Below are 13953 nucleotides of genomic sequence, written 5' to 3'. Positions count from 1 at the left end.
CGCAGTGGCGGGCGCCTGTAGTCCCAGCTACTCGGGAGGCTGAGGCAGGAGAATGGCGTGAACCCGGGAGGCGGATCTTGCAGTGAGCCGAGATTGCGCCACTGCACTCCAGCCTGGGCGACAGAGCGAGACTCCGTCTCAAAAAAAAAAAAAAAAAAAAAGAAACTCAGTCAACACCACACAACTGCACAGAAACTGAACAACCTGCTACTGAATGACTACTGGGTAAATAACTAAATTAAGGCAGAAATGAAGATGTTCTTTGAAAACAACGAGAACAAAGAGACAACGTACCAGAAACTCTGGGACACATTTAAAGCAGTGTGTAGATGGAAATTTATAGCACTAAATGCCCACAAGAGAAAGCAGGAAAGATCTAAAATTGACACCCTAACATCACAATTGAAAGAACTAGAGAAGCAAGAGCAAACACATTCAAAAGCTAGCAGAAGGCAAGAAATAACTAAGATCAGAGCAGAACTGAAGGAAATAGAGATACAAAAAGCCCTTCAAAAAAATAAATGAATCCAGGAGTTGGTTTTTTGAAAAGATCAACAAAATAGACCACTAGCAAGACTAATGAAGAAGACAAGAGAGACGAATCAAATAGATGCAATAAAAAATGATAAAGGGGATATCACCACTCCCACAGAAATACAAACTACCATCAGAGAATACTATAAACACCTCTATGCAAATAAACTAGAAAATCTAGAAGAAATGGAAAATTCCTGGACACATACACCCTCCCAAGACTAAAGCAGGAAGAACTCGAATCCCTGAACAGACAAATAACAAGTTCTGAAATTGAGGCAGTAATTAATAGCCTACCAAGCAAAGAAAGTCCAGGACCAAATGGATTCACAGCCAAATTCTACCAGAGGTACAAAGAGGAGCTGGTAGCATTCCTTCTGGAACTATTACAAACAATAGAAAAAGAGTGAATTCTCTCTAACTCATTTTATGAGGCCAGTATCATTGTGATATCAAAACCTGGCAGAGACACAATAAAAAAAGAAAATTTCAGGCAAATATCCCTGATGAACATCAATGCAAAAATCCTCAATAAAATACTGGCAAACTGAATCCAGCAGCATATCAAAAAGCTTATCCACCACAATCAAGTTGGCTTCATCCCTGGGATCCAAGGCTGGTTCAACATATGCAAATCAATAAATGTAATCTATCACATAAACAGAACCAATGACAAAAACCATATGATTATCTCAATAGATGCAGAAAATGTCTTCAAAAAAATTTAACAGCCCTTCATGCTAAAACCTCTCAATAAACTAGGTACTGATGGAACATATCTCAAAATAAGGGCTATTTATAACAAATCCACAGCCAATCATACTGAATGGGCAAAAGCTAGAAGTTTTCCCTTTGAAAACCAGCACAAGACAAGGATGCACTCTCTCACCACTCCTATTCAACATAGTATTGGAAGTTCTGGCCAGGGTAATCAGGCAACAGAAAGAAATAAAAGGTATTCAATTAGGAAAAGAGGAAGTCAAAATGCCTCTGTTTGCAGATGACATGATTGTACATTTAGAAAATCCCATCGTCTCAGCCCAAAATCTCCTTAAGCTGATAAGCAACTTCAGCAAATCTCAGGATACAAAATCAATGTGCAAAAATCACAAGCATTCCTATACACCAATAACAAACAAACAGAGAGCCAAATCATGAGTGAAGTCCCATTCACAATTGTTTCAAAGAGAATAAAATACCTAGGAATCCAACTTACAAGGGATGTGAAGGACCTCTTCAAGGAGAACTACAAACCACTGCTCAAGGAAATAAGAGAGGACATAAACAAATGGAAAAACATTCCATGCTCATGGATAGGAAGAATCAATATCGTGAAAATGGCCATACTGCCCAAAGTAGTTTATAGATTCAATGCTATCCTCATCAACCTACCATTGACTTTCTTCACAGAATTGGAAAATACTGCCTTAAATTTCATAGCAAAAAGAACAAAGCTGGAGGCATCATGCTACCTGACTTCAAACTATACTACAAGGCTACAGTAACCAAAATAGCATGGTACCAGTATCAAAAAAGATGTATAGACCAATGGAACAGAATAGAGGCCTCAGAAATAACACCACACATCTACAATCATCTGATCTTTGACAAACCTGACAAAAACAAGCAATGGAGAAAGGATTCCCTATTTAATAAACGGTGTTGGAAAAAGTGGTTAACCATATGCAGAAAGCTGAAACTGGATCTCTTTCTTACATCTTATACAATAATTAATTCAAGATGGATTAGAAACTTAAATGTAAGACCTAAAACCATAAAAACCCTAGAAGAAAGCCTAGGCAATACCATTCAGGACATGTGCATGAGCAAAGACTTCATGTCTAAAACATCAAAAGCAATGGCAACAAAAGTCAAAATTGACAAATGAGATCTAATTAAACCAAAGAGCTTCTGCACAGCAAAAGAAATTATCATCAGAGTGAACAGGCAACCTACAGAATGGGAGAAAATTTTTTCCATCTATTCATCTGGCAAAGGGCTAATATCTAGAATCTACAAAGAACTTAAATTTACAAGAAAAAAAAAACAACCCCATTAAAAAGAGGGCAAAGAATATGAACAGACACTTCTCAAAAGAAGACATTTATGTGGCCAAAAAACATATGAAAAAATGCTCATCCTCACTGGTCATTAGAAAAATGCAAATCAAAACCACAATGAGATACCATCTCATGCCAGTTAGAATGGTGATCCTTAAAAAGTCAGGAAACAACACATGCTGGAGAGGATGTGGAGAAATAGGAACACTATTACACTGTTAGTGGGAGTGCAAACTAGTTCAACCATTGTGGAAGACAGTGTGGTGATTCCTCAAGGTTCTAGAACCAGAAATACCATTTGATCCAGCAACCCCATTACTAGATATATATCCAAAGGATTATAAATCATTCTAATATAAAGACACATGCACATGTATGTTTATTGTGGCACTGTTCATAATAAAGACTTGGAACCAACCCAAATGCCCACCAATGATAGACTGGATAAAGAAAATGTAGTACATATACACCATGGAATACTATGCAGCCATGAAAAAGGACGAGTTCATGTCCTTTGCGGGGACATGGATGAAGCTGGAAACCATCATTCTCAGCAAACACAAGAACAGAAAAACCAAACACCTCATGTTCTCATTCATAAGTGGGAGTTGAACAATGAGAACACATGGACATGGGAATGGGGGGTCATCACACACTGGGGCCTGCCGAGGGGTGGGGGGGTTGGGGGAGGGATAGCATTAGAAGAAATACCTAATGTAGATGACAGGTTGATGGATGCAGCAAACCACCATGGCATGTGTATAGCTATGTAACAAACCTGCACATTCTGCACATGTACCCCAGAACTTAAATTTTAGAATATATATATATATATATAAAAAATACAATTATGTACAGTACATAATACTTGAAAATGATAATAAATGACTGGTGATAATAAAAAAAGAAAATAAACAACTAAGATCAGAGAAGAACTAAATAAAACTGAAACTCAAAGAAAACATACAAAGGATTAACAATGAAAACAAAAAGTTGAGTCTTTGAACAGGTAAATAAAATTAATAGACTGCTACCTAGATTAACAAAAAAAAAAAAAAGAGAGAAGATCCAAATAAGTACAATCAGAAATGACAAAAGTGACATTACAACTGATACCACAGAAATACAAAAGATCCTCACAGACTACTATGAACATCTCTAAGTGCACAAGCTAGAAAACCTAGAGGAGCAGGATAAATTCCCAGAAATGTACACCCTACCAAGATTGAACCAGGAAGAAATTGAAATCTTGGACACACCAATACAAGTTAGAAAATTGAATCAATACTTTAAAATTACCAACTAGAAAACGCTCCAAACCAGATGGATTCATAGCCAAATTCTACCAGACACACAAAGGAGAGCTGATACCAATCTTACTGAAACTCTTCCAAAAAAAATCAAAGAGGAGAGATTCCTCCCTAACTCATTCTACAAAACCAGTATCATCCTGATACCAAAATCTGTCAAGGACACAACAAAAAAGAAAACTATAGACCTATACTCCTAATAAACATAGATGTAAAAATCCTCAACAAAATACTAGCAAACCAAATCCATCAGCACATTAAAAAGATAATTCATCACTATCAAGTGGGTTTTTTTATGGGATGCAAGGATGGTTCAACATATACAAATTAATAAATGTAATTCACCATATAAACTCAATTGAAAACAAAAACCGTATGATCATCTCAAATGAGGCAGAAAAAGCATTTGATAAAATTTCCTCATGATAAAAACCTGAACAAACTAGGCATCAAAAGAACATACTTCAAAATAATAAGAGCCATCTATGACAAACCCACACCAACATCATACTGAATGGGCAAAAGTTGAAAGCATTAATCCTAAGAAATAGAGCAAGAGAAGGGTGTCCACTTTCACCACTTCTATTCAGTATAGAAGTGAAATCCTAGTAAGAGCAATCAGGCAAGAGAAAGAAAGAAAAGGCATCCAAATAGGAAATGAAGTCAAATTATCTCTATTCACCAAGAACACAATTCTACACCTAGAAAATTCTAAAGATTCCTCCAAAAGACTACTAGGCCTGATAAATGACTTCAGTAAAATTTCAGGATACAAAATCTAAGTAAAAAAATCAGTAGCATTTCTGTATACCAATAATGTTCAAGTTGAGAACATTAAGAATACACTTTCATTTACAATAGCCACAAAAAAATAAAACACGTAGGAATACATTTTACCATGCAAGTAAAAGATCTCTACATGGAGAACTAGCAAACACTGATGAAATAAACCATACATGACACAATCAAATGGAAAAACATTCCATGCTCATGTATTGGAAGAATATTATTTAAATGACCATACTACCCAGAGCAATCTACAGATTCAATGCAATTCCTATCAAATTACCAATGTCATTTTTTACAGAATTAGAAAGACCTATTCTAAAATTCATATGGAACCATAAAAGAAGCCTGAATATTCAAAGCAATTGTAAGCAAAAAGAACAAAGTTGGAGGCATCTCATTACCCAAATTTAAACTATACTACAAGGATATGGCAACCAAAACAGCATGGTACTGGTGCAAAAACAGACACACAGACCAATGGAACAGAATAGAGAATCCAGAAACAAAGCCACACACGTTACAACCAACTGATCTTTGACAAAGAAAACAATAATATACTATGTGGAAAGGACATCCTGTTTGATAAATGGTGCTGGGAAAGCTGGCTAGCCATATACAGAAGGATGAAACTATACCCCTTCCTCTCACCATACACAAAAAATTAACTCAAAATAAATTACAGACTTAAATGTAAGGCCTCAAACTATAAAAATCCTAAAAGAAAACCTAGGAAAAATTCTCCTAGACATTGGCCTAGGCAAATAATTTATGACTAAGTCCTCAAAAACAAATGCAATTAAAACAAAAATTAACAAATGGAACCTAATTAAACTAAAGAACTTCTACACAGCTAAAGAAATTATCAACAGAGTAAATAGAACACATACCAAAGGGGAGAAAATATTTGCAAACTATGCTTCTGACAAAGGCCTAATATTCAGAATCTATAAGGAACTTAAATAAATCAACAAGAAAAAAAAAAAAAAACACTAAAAAGTGGGCAAAGGGCGTGAACAGACATTTCTCAAAAGAAGACATACAAGGCAGCCAACAAACATAGGAAAAAATGCTCAACATCATTAATCAGAGGAAATGCAAATTACAACCACAATAACATACCATCTCAGACCAGTGAAAACTGTTATTAAACAGTAAAAAAATAACAAATGTTGTTGAGGATGTTGGTGGAAATGTAAAGTAGTTCAATCCCTATGGAAAACAGTATGGAGATTTCTCAAAGAACATAAAAATAGAACCACCACTCAATCCAGCAACCCCACTACTGGGTACACGCCCAAAGGAAAAGAAGTTGTTTTACCAAAAAGAGCACTTGTATGTTTATTGCAGCACTTCACAACAGCAAAGTCAAGGAATCAACCTAAGTGTTCATCAATGGTGGACTGGATAAAGAAAATGTGGTACATCTACACCATGGACTACTACACAGCCATAAAAAGGAATGAAATCATTTCCTTCACAGCAACCTGGATGCAGCTGGAGGCCATTCTTCTAAATGAATTAAAGCAGAAACGGAAAATCAAATTCCACGTTATTACAGGTGGGGGTTAAACAAAGGATACACATGTATATAAAGATGGAAACAATAGACACTGGAGACTCCAAAAGAAGTCCAAAACCACCTACTGAGTACTATGTTCACTATTTGGGTGATAGGCTCAATGGAATTCCAAACCCCAGCATTCCACAATATGCGCATATGACAAACCTGCACATGTAACCCCTGAATCTATTTCTCAGAAACAGAATGAAACATATGCATTGAGTCAACAAATTATATAACCTAGTTTCCAATGGCTAGAATTAAACCAAAAGTCCAATATATTTCAGTCTCTGATCACAAGAAAACCAGTCCAATCCAGTAACCAAAGAGTGGAACTAAAAGCAGCCCTCCGTGGTGGCTCATGTCTGTAATGCCAGCACTTTCGGAGGCCGAGGTGGGTGAATCATTTGAGGTCAGGAGTTCGAGATCAGCCTGGCCAACATGGAGAAACCCTGTCTCTACTAAAAATACAAAAATTAGCTGGGCGTGGTGGTGGGTGCCTGTAATCCCAGCTACTCAGGAGGCTGAGGCAGGAGAATCACTTGAACCCGGGAGGTGGAGGTTTCAGTGAGCTGAGATCACGTCACTGCACTCCAACCTGGGTAACAGAGTGAGACGCCGTCTCAAAAAAAGAAAAAAAGTAGCAGCCTTCTCATAATTACAACCAATAACCCATTTGACGAATTTGGCCTCCAAATTTGGACTCTGAAGGGTTAGAGGTACTGGCTTTCTTAGGGAGTGGGAGTAGAGTCAGTAAGAGCTGCACTGAGCTGAAAGCTGCAACTACCATGTGGCCAATGAACTCCTTAGTGTTCAGCAGGCAAAGGAGTCACTGTAAGGTTGGTGGTCATTGCTACTGATACCCACGAAGAACTAGGGCTGCACTCCACAGTGGGAGCAGGAATGAGTAGGTCTGAATGCTGCGGATTCACCGGGGTGTCTCACAGTGCTACTGAGCCTAGTATTAACTATTCAGGAGCAATTATGGCAAATGTGTCTGAACTTGGGTAAAGCAAGAACAAACCCTGACAAGGATCTGAGTGCAATTAGTTTATTTGGGAATAAGCCCAGAAAACACCAATAGGGAAGTGAGTAGCAAGGTAGGAGGTGGAGAAAGCCAGTATTATCAACCAATTTATCACTGTAGGCAACTGGAGCTCACTCCTGCTGGGCAACTCCGGCAGTCAGTGTAGAACATCATAAGCCCAAAGGTGAGGAAGCTGGGTAATTATACATCATCTCCAGGTACACCGGTGGTTCAGGGCTGCTTCCAGGGGGTTCACTGTCTAATACTCTAGCTTGTTCTTTGCCTGTATCCAGGGAAAAAAGCCTTCAGTCACAGGGCACACAGATGTTCACAGTATGCAGCCTTCGGAAAATGGAAGTGAATGCCGCAGTTACCTAGAGAGGACACCAACACTGTCTGCTGCAAACCACAACCCAAGAAGGGCAGAGCAGCTAAAAGTTTACATGAAAGTCTGGACCCATACATTAGGCATGCAATCCAAACCAGCTTAATTGCTGACCAAGCACAAGGGGAATCCACGAGGAGTGGTGGTGGAGGTGAAGCAAAGATGGAGAATATAAAGTATAACATCAAAACCCATCACAGTAGCTGGACCATTACGCATGTCTTGTATCCTCCCAGACATCACAATGGGATACTAGTTTGAAAAGAACTCTGCATCTAACTGGGCTTATTCCTCTCCTCTCTGAAAAGAAATTAGTATGCCCTGTTCGCATGAAAATAAAAAGGAAGACTCCTTATTATCATAACATTACCTAAAATGAGAGCATGATTAGATTGGAGTGGTTGCCAGGAGGAGACGGTATCTGACCCAGATTGTTTGTACCTTCTCAGATTCCCTTGTCTGCCTCCTGGACCATGCTGCCACATCTAGGGCTGGACCAGTACTTGCCCATTGTGTGCCAGGGCCTCCCTTTCATTACTGTCGCATAGCATAGACCATCAGTTACACATGTAGAACTTCTGGCTTTTCCCACCACTTCCAGATGCAAAAGAAACACTATAATGTAGAGCACAGGCCCAGCATCCCAAACAGCTGCTGATGGGGGCCAGATGACTTAATCTGAAAGTGTGGTAGAATTACCTTCCCACAGGCTAACTTTGACCAATAGGAAGTGGGTCTAGGAGGAGCCAGGTCCATAGATCTTTGTCCCTTCCTCCTTCCCTTTAACTGCTGTGAGTCAGCTACTCTGCACAGCCTAACTGGAGGCATCTGACATGCTGAACACCTGCTGGGGCTTGCCACCTTCATCATGGGGCAGCGGGCAGAGCAGTGAGAGTTCACTGCATGGCTTCCCTCCTCCCCTGCCCCAGCTCCCTCTCCCTCATTCCAGCCGCCCTGGGTTGCACTTCCCAAATAAAGTCTCAGCTCTTTAAATCCTTGCTACAGGTTCTATATTTTAGAAAACCTGGCTTAAGACATAACACTTCAACCAGGATCACTCTCAATTCAATGTTCAGCTTGGAGTTTTTCAGATCACACAGACGCTGTGAGTCCCAGCCTCAAACCTATAGGTGGTGATTAAGAACTCTCAGGATTGTTTTTTCAAGGACTGTTCCATTGCACATTTAGCCAAAACCGAAACAGGCCAGTCTCGTTCTGTGGGGAAGTTTTCTTTCACCCTTAGCAGGTTCAAGTCTCTAATCAGACCTCTTATCTTTCTGGGCACTAAACCATCTTTGTTTTCTTTCCCATGCATGGCCATAGAAAGCCAAGGCTCTAGGGCACAAGGTAATCTTAGAGCAAACTGGAGATCCAGAGCTCACGTACTCCTGGGGAAGCATGCCTTCTTGACATTCTGGTCTCTGCTTCTCCTTTATACTTCCTGCTCAGCCATGCTTTTAAGAAGTTGTTTCCTTTTGTTTTATATTCTGCATTTTAAGTATCTTATACTACAAGGGTTTTCTTGGGACATCTAGTCCACAGTGTTGCATGAAAAAATAATTTTGGAGAACATATTTTTTATATTGAAACAATCTGAAATTTACAGCAAAGTTGCAAGTATAATACAAAGAACATTTTTTCCAGAATCATTTGAGATAAATTCCCAACATGATGCCTGTAATCCACCTACCCTTCAATATTTTAGCATGTTTCTTGTCCAAAAAAAGGATAATTCTACAAAACCTCATACAATGACCAAAATCAAGAAATTGACATTTATATCCTAATCCCCAGATCTGTACAAGTCTTGCCATTTGTTCTAACAGCCGCCTTCATCAGAAAAGGATCTAATTCAAAATTATGTGCTTCATTTTTTTGTCATGTCTTTTTATTCTCTTTTAATCTGAAATGGTTCCTCTGTCTGGCCTTGACTTTCACAAACTTGACAACTGTGATGATTAAAGAATAGTTATTTCGTAATACACCCCTTGATTTGGGATTGTCTGATGTCTCCCCACGAGTATGCATATTTGGCAGAAATGTCATAGAAGTGAGGCTGTGTTATCTTTGATTCGTCCCAACACTGAGGATGTTCACTTGATGCAGTTTATGTCTATCAGGCCATTCCACTGCATAGTTTCTCTTTTCTGTTTCAAAATTAATGAATATTTTCTGGGTATTTTGAAATTATGTAAATTTCCCGTTGCTCATCAAAATGTCAATTTATTTATTTGGTAATGTATATTAGTATACACTTAGTGGGTTATAAAATGTTACAAGTTGTCTTATTCCATTCAGCTGCTGTAACGGAGTACGTTAGACTAAGCAATGTACAAACCACAGAAATTTACAGTTCTGGAGGCTGGGAAAACCAAGATCAAGGTGCTAGCGGATTCAGTGTCTGATGAGAGCCCATTCCTCGTAGACGGCGCCTTCCTGCTGAGTTTTTTTTCAATGGCAAAAGGGGCAAATATGCTCCCTTAAATCTCTTTTATAAGGATACTAATCCCATACATGAGGGTGGAGTCCACATGATTTAATCACTTCCCAAAGGGCTCCACCTCTTAATACTGTCACATTGCAGATTAAGTTTCAACACAGGAATTGACAGGGGTACACCAACATTCAGACCATAGCACTATTTGCTGTGATAGTGATCCTCAATAAAATGTTCAAATTGTCCTTTATTTGGCTCCCAGGCAATCAGTGGAGTAAACTAAGAAACATGCATATGCATGTATGGATATGTACACATATACATAAATACATGTATATACATACACTTAAATTCATATTTATTCATATACCTGCCTACATATATTGAGAATCCGAAGTTTACACAGATACCAATTTCAATCCAACCATTACAGTTTTATCCCCTTATACTTTGTAACTCTCCCTCTCTGACCATGAGATATCTGGCTCCCAATTATTCTTAATATACTTAGTTGAACAACATCTGCATCTGTAACCAGTTTCCAATCTCTCCTGCACTCCTCTCTCCCAAAACTCAGCAGGAAGGCGCCGTCTATGAGGAATGGGCTCTCATCAGACACCAAATCCGCTAGCACCTTGATCTTGGTTTTCCCAGCCTCCAGAACTGTAAATTTCTGTGGTTTGTACATTGCTTAGTCTAATGTACTCTGTTATAGCAGCTGAATGGACTAAGACAACTTGTAACATTTTATAACCCACTGAGTGTACACACTCTTCTCACCCCACTCAACTCCACCCACCATGCCAAGCAGCCACCCCTGTCACCTAGACTTCCTCCTCTTCAGGCCAGGGCTCTGATACCCCATGCCAGGCAGCCCTATGGAGATGCCTCCCTCACACAGTACTGCATGGACACCCTCCTCACCCTATTGGCTTCACCACCCTGCACTATGTCACCTATTGTGTGGATGCTTGATTTACCCCTCTTAGCTTCTGACATCCTGTGCTGGGCAGGCCTGCTGTGCAAATACCCTTCTTACTCCATTCTTGCTCTGACACCTGCACCAGGTGCACCCCTACATGAACACCCTCCTCACTCAGCTTGGACTCCATCGCCCCACTCTGGGCCACAATGGCTGGCACCTGCCCACCCCAGCACGGACGCCTCTATCTTGCCCTAATGGCTTTAAAAATGAATTGTTCAGAAAGAGAGGGGGAAGTAGAAGGGACACTAGAGTTTTTAACATGTATATTTAAAGTATACACTTAGCCAATAGTCCTATCTCCATCCCTATCATTTCAAGGATTTGGGAATGACAATTCCTGGCACCACTACATGTGAACACCCCAGCGTCTTAAATGTTATTGTTGTCAGTTGGTTTTTCTCTCCTTTTTTTCCTTTTTATAGCTCTAAAATTGCTAGTTATTATAATTATTTTGTATAGTCAGTGCTTCCTTATACTAATCAATATTTTACCTGTTATATTCCCCATTGCCTATTATATCAAATTCCTTCCATCTAGATTGATTTTGTTTTTCCTAAACTATATTCTTCAGTAGTCCTTTCAACAACAGTCTACAAGAGATGAACTTTTTTGCCTTTTTTTCAGATGGCATTATTTCACGCATACATTTTAACATTTTTTTTGTTGTTGTTGTTCTCACTCTTTAATGACAGCTTAACCACATAGAACAGTGTAGGGTGATCAATGATCTGCTTTGGACTGAGGGATTTCCCAGGACTTAGAACTTTCAGTGCTAAAACCAGGACAGTTTCTAGCAAAATGTCATGGTTGATCACCCTCTGTTATGTTCCATTTCTTTGCGCTCACCAGTATTAAAAATATCATTGTCTTCTGATGTCTAGCTGTGCTTCTGAGAAAACTTCTGTGTGCTAAAGTTTGTTTCTTTGAGGATAACCTATTATTTCTCTCTGGCTGCTTGTAAGATTTTCTCTTTGTTAGTCTATCCACAGTGTTGCTTTATAAATTTATTTTCTGTTCATTCTATTCAGGACTAGTTACACTACTGAATATAAAGATTTCATATCTTTCAATTTTGGAAAAATTTTAACCAATCCTTAAACATCTCATCTACTTTTTTTTTTTTTTTTGAGACGGAGTCTTGCTCTGTGCCCCAGGCTGGAGTGCAGTGGCACAATCTCGGCTCACTGCAAGCTCCGCCTCCCGGGTTCCCTCACACCATTCCCCTCCCTCAGCCTCCCGAGTAGCTGGGACTACAGGCGCCTGCCACCATGCCTGGCTAATTTATTTGTATTTTTAGTAGAGATGTGGTTTCACCATGTTAGCCAGAATGGTCTTGATCTCCTGACCTCACGATCCACCCACCTCAACCTCCCAAAGTGCTGGGATTACAGGCATGAGCCACCACACCCAGCCTCATCTTACTTTAGAATTCCTGTTAGATATTGCCATGAACCTAATGTCTTTGTTCCCCCAAAATTCATATGTTGAAATACTAACCCCCAATTTGATGGTATTAGGAAGTGGGTCCTTTTGGAGATAATTAGATCATGAGGATGGAGACCTCTTAAATGGGATTAGTGCCCTTATAAGAAGACATGAGGTTTTTCGCTAGTTTGTTTGTTTCCTCTCTGCTCTCCACCAGAGGAAGATACAATGAGTAGACAGCCATCTGCAAACCAGGAGACAGGCCCTCACCAGACACTCGATATGCTGGTACTTTGATCTTAGACTTCCAGTCTCTGGAATGGTAATAAATACATTTCTGTGGCTTATAAGTCACCCAGTTTATGAAACTTTGTTTAGCAACCCAAGATAAAACAGATATTCTGTCTTTTCTCACTATATTCCATACGCTTCTTTATCCCTCAAACTTGACTTTTTTTTTTTTTTGAGATGGAGTCTCGCTCTGTGGCCCAGGCTGGAGTGCTGTGGCCGGATCTCAGCTCACTGCAAGTTCCGCCTCCCAGGTTCACGCCATTCTCCTACCTCAGCCTCCCAAGTAGCTGGGACTACAGGCGCCCGTCACCATGCCCGGCTAATTTTTTTTTTTTTTTTTTTTTTTTTTTTTGTATATTTTAGTAGAGATGGGGTTTCACCATGTTCGCCAGGATGGTCTCGATCTCCTGACCTCGTGATCCACCCACCTCGGCCTCCCAAAGTGCTGGGATTACAGGCTTGAGCCACCATGCCCGGCCTATCTCTCAGACTTTTCTACCTCTACCCTTTCTGCTTTTCATTCTGGATAATTTCCCCAGCCCTATCTTCCAGATACATAAGTATAATTTCAATGATATTGAATCTGATGTTTAACCCATTGTATTTGTCCAACATACCCCAGACTGGGCAATTTACAACAGAAAGAGGTTTAATTGGACTTACAGTTTCACATGGCTGGGGGAGGTCTCACGATCATGGCAGAGGGTGAAAAACAGTTCTTACATTGTGGCAGCAAGAGAGAATGAGGAAGAAGCGAAAGTGGAAACCCCTGATAAACTCATCAGATCTTGTGAGACTCATTCACTATCATGAGAACAGCATGGGAAAAACCACCCCCCATGATTCAATTACCTCCCCCTGGGTCCCTCCCACAACATGTGGGAATTCTGGGAGATACAATTCAAGTTGAGATTTGGGTGAAGGCACAGCCAAGCCATATCACCCATTGAGTTTTTAACTTTATTGGTTAAAATTTTGTTTCTGGAAGTTTTATTTGGTTCATATTCAAAGGTTTTAAAATTTTTTTTCAGAAGGTTATGCTACTTATTTGTACACTGTTATTTTTCTCCCGCTTTAATCCTTACAAACATTTACTTTGTATCCTCAATCAGATGATTTCACTTGAGTTCAAGGACTCCAACCTCCCTG

The sequence above is a fragment of the Chlorocebus sabaeus genome, chromosome 21 (genome assembly GCF_047675955.1).
Source record: "Chlorocebus sabaeus isolate Y175 chromosome 21, mChlSab1.0.hap1, whole genome shotgun sequence".
Classification (NCBI taxonomy): Eukaryota; Metazoa; Chordata; class Mammalia; order Primates; family Cercopithecidae; genus Chlorocebus; species Chlorocebus sabaeus.
Note: the sequence above shows the minus strand (reverse complement) of the source record.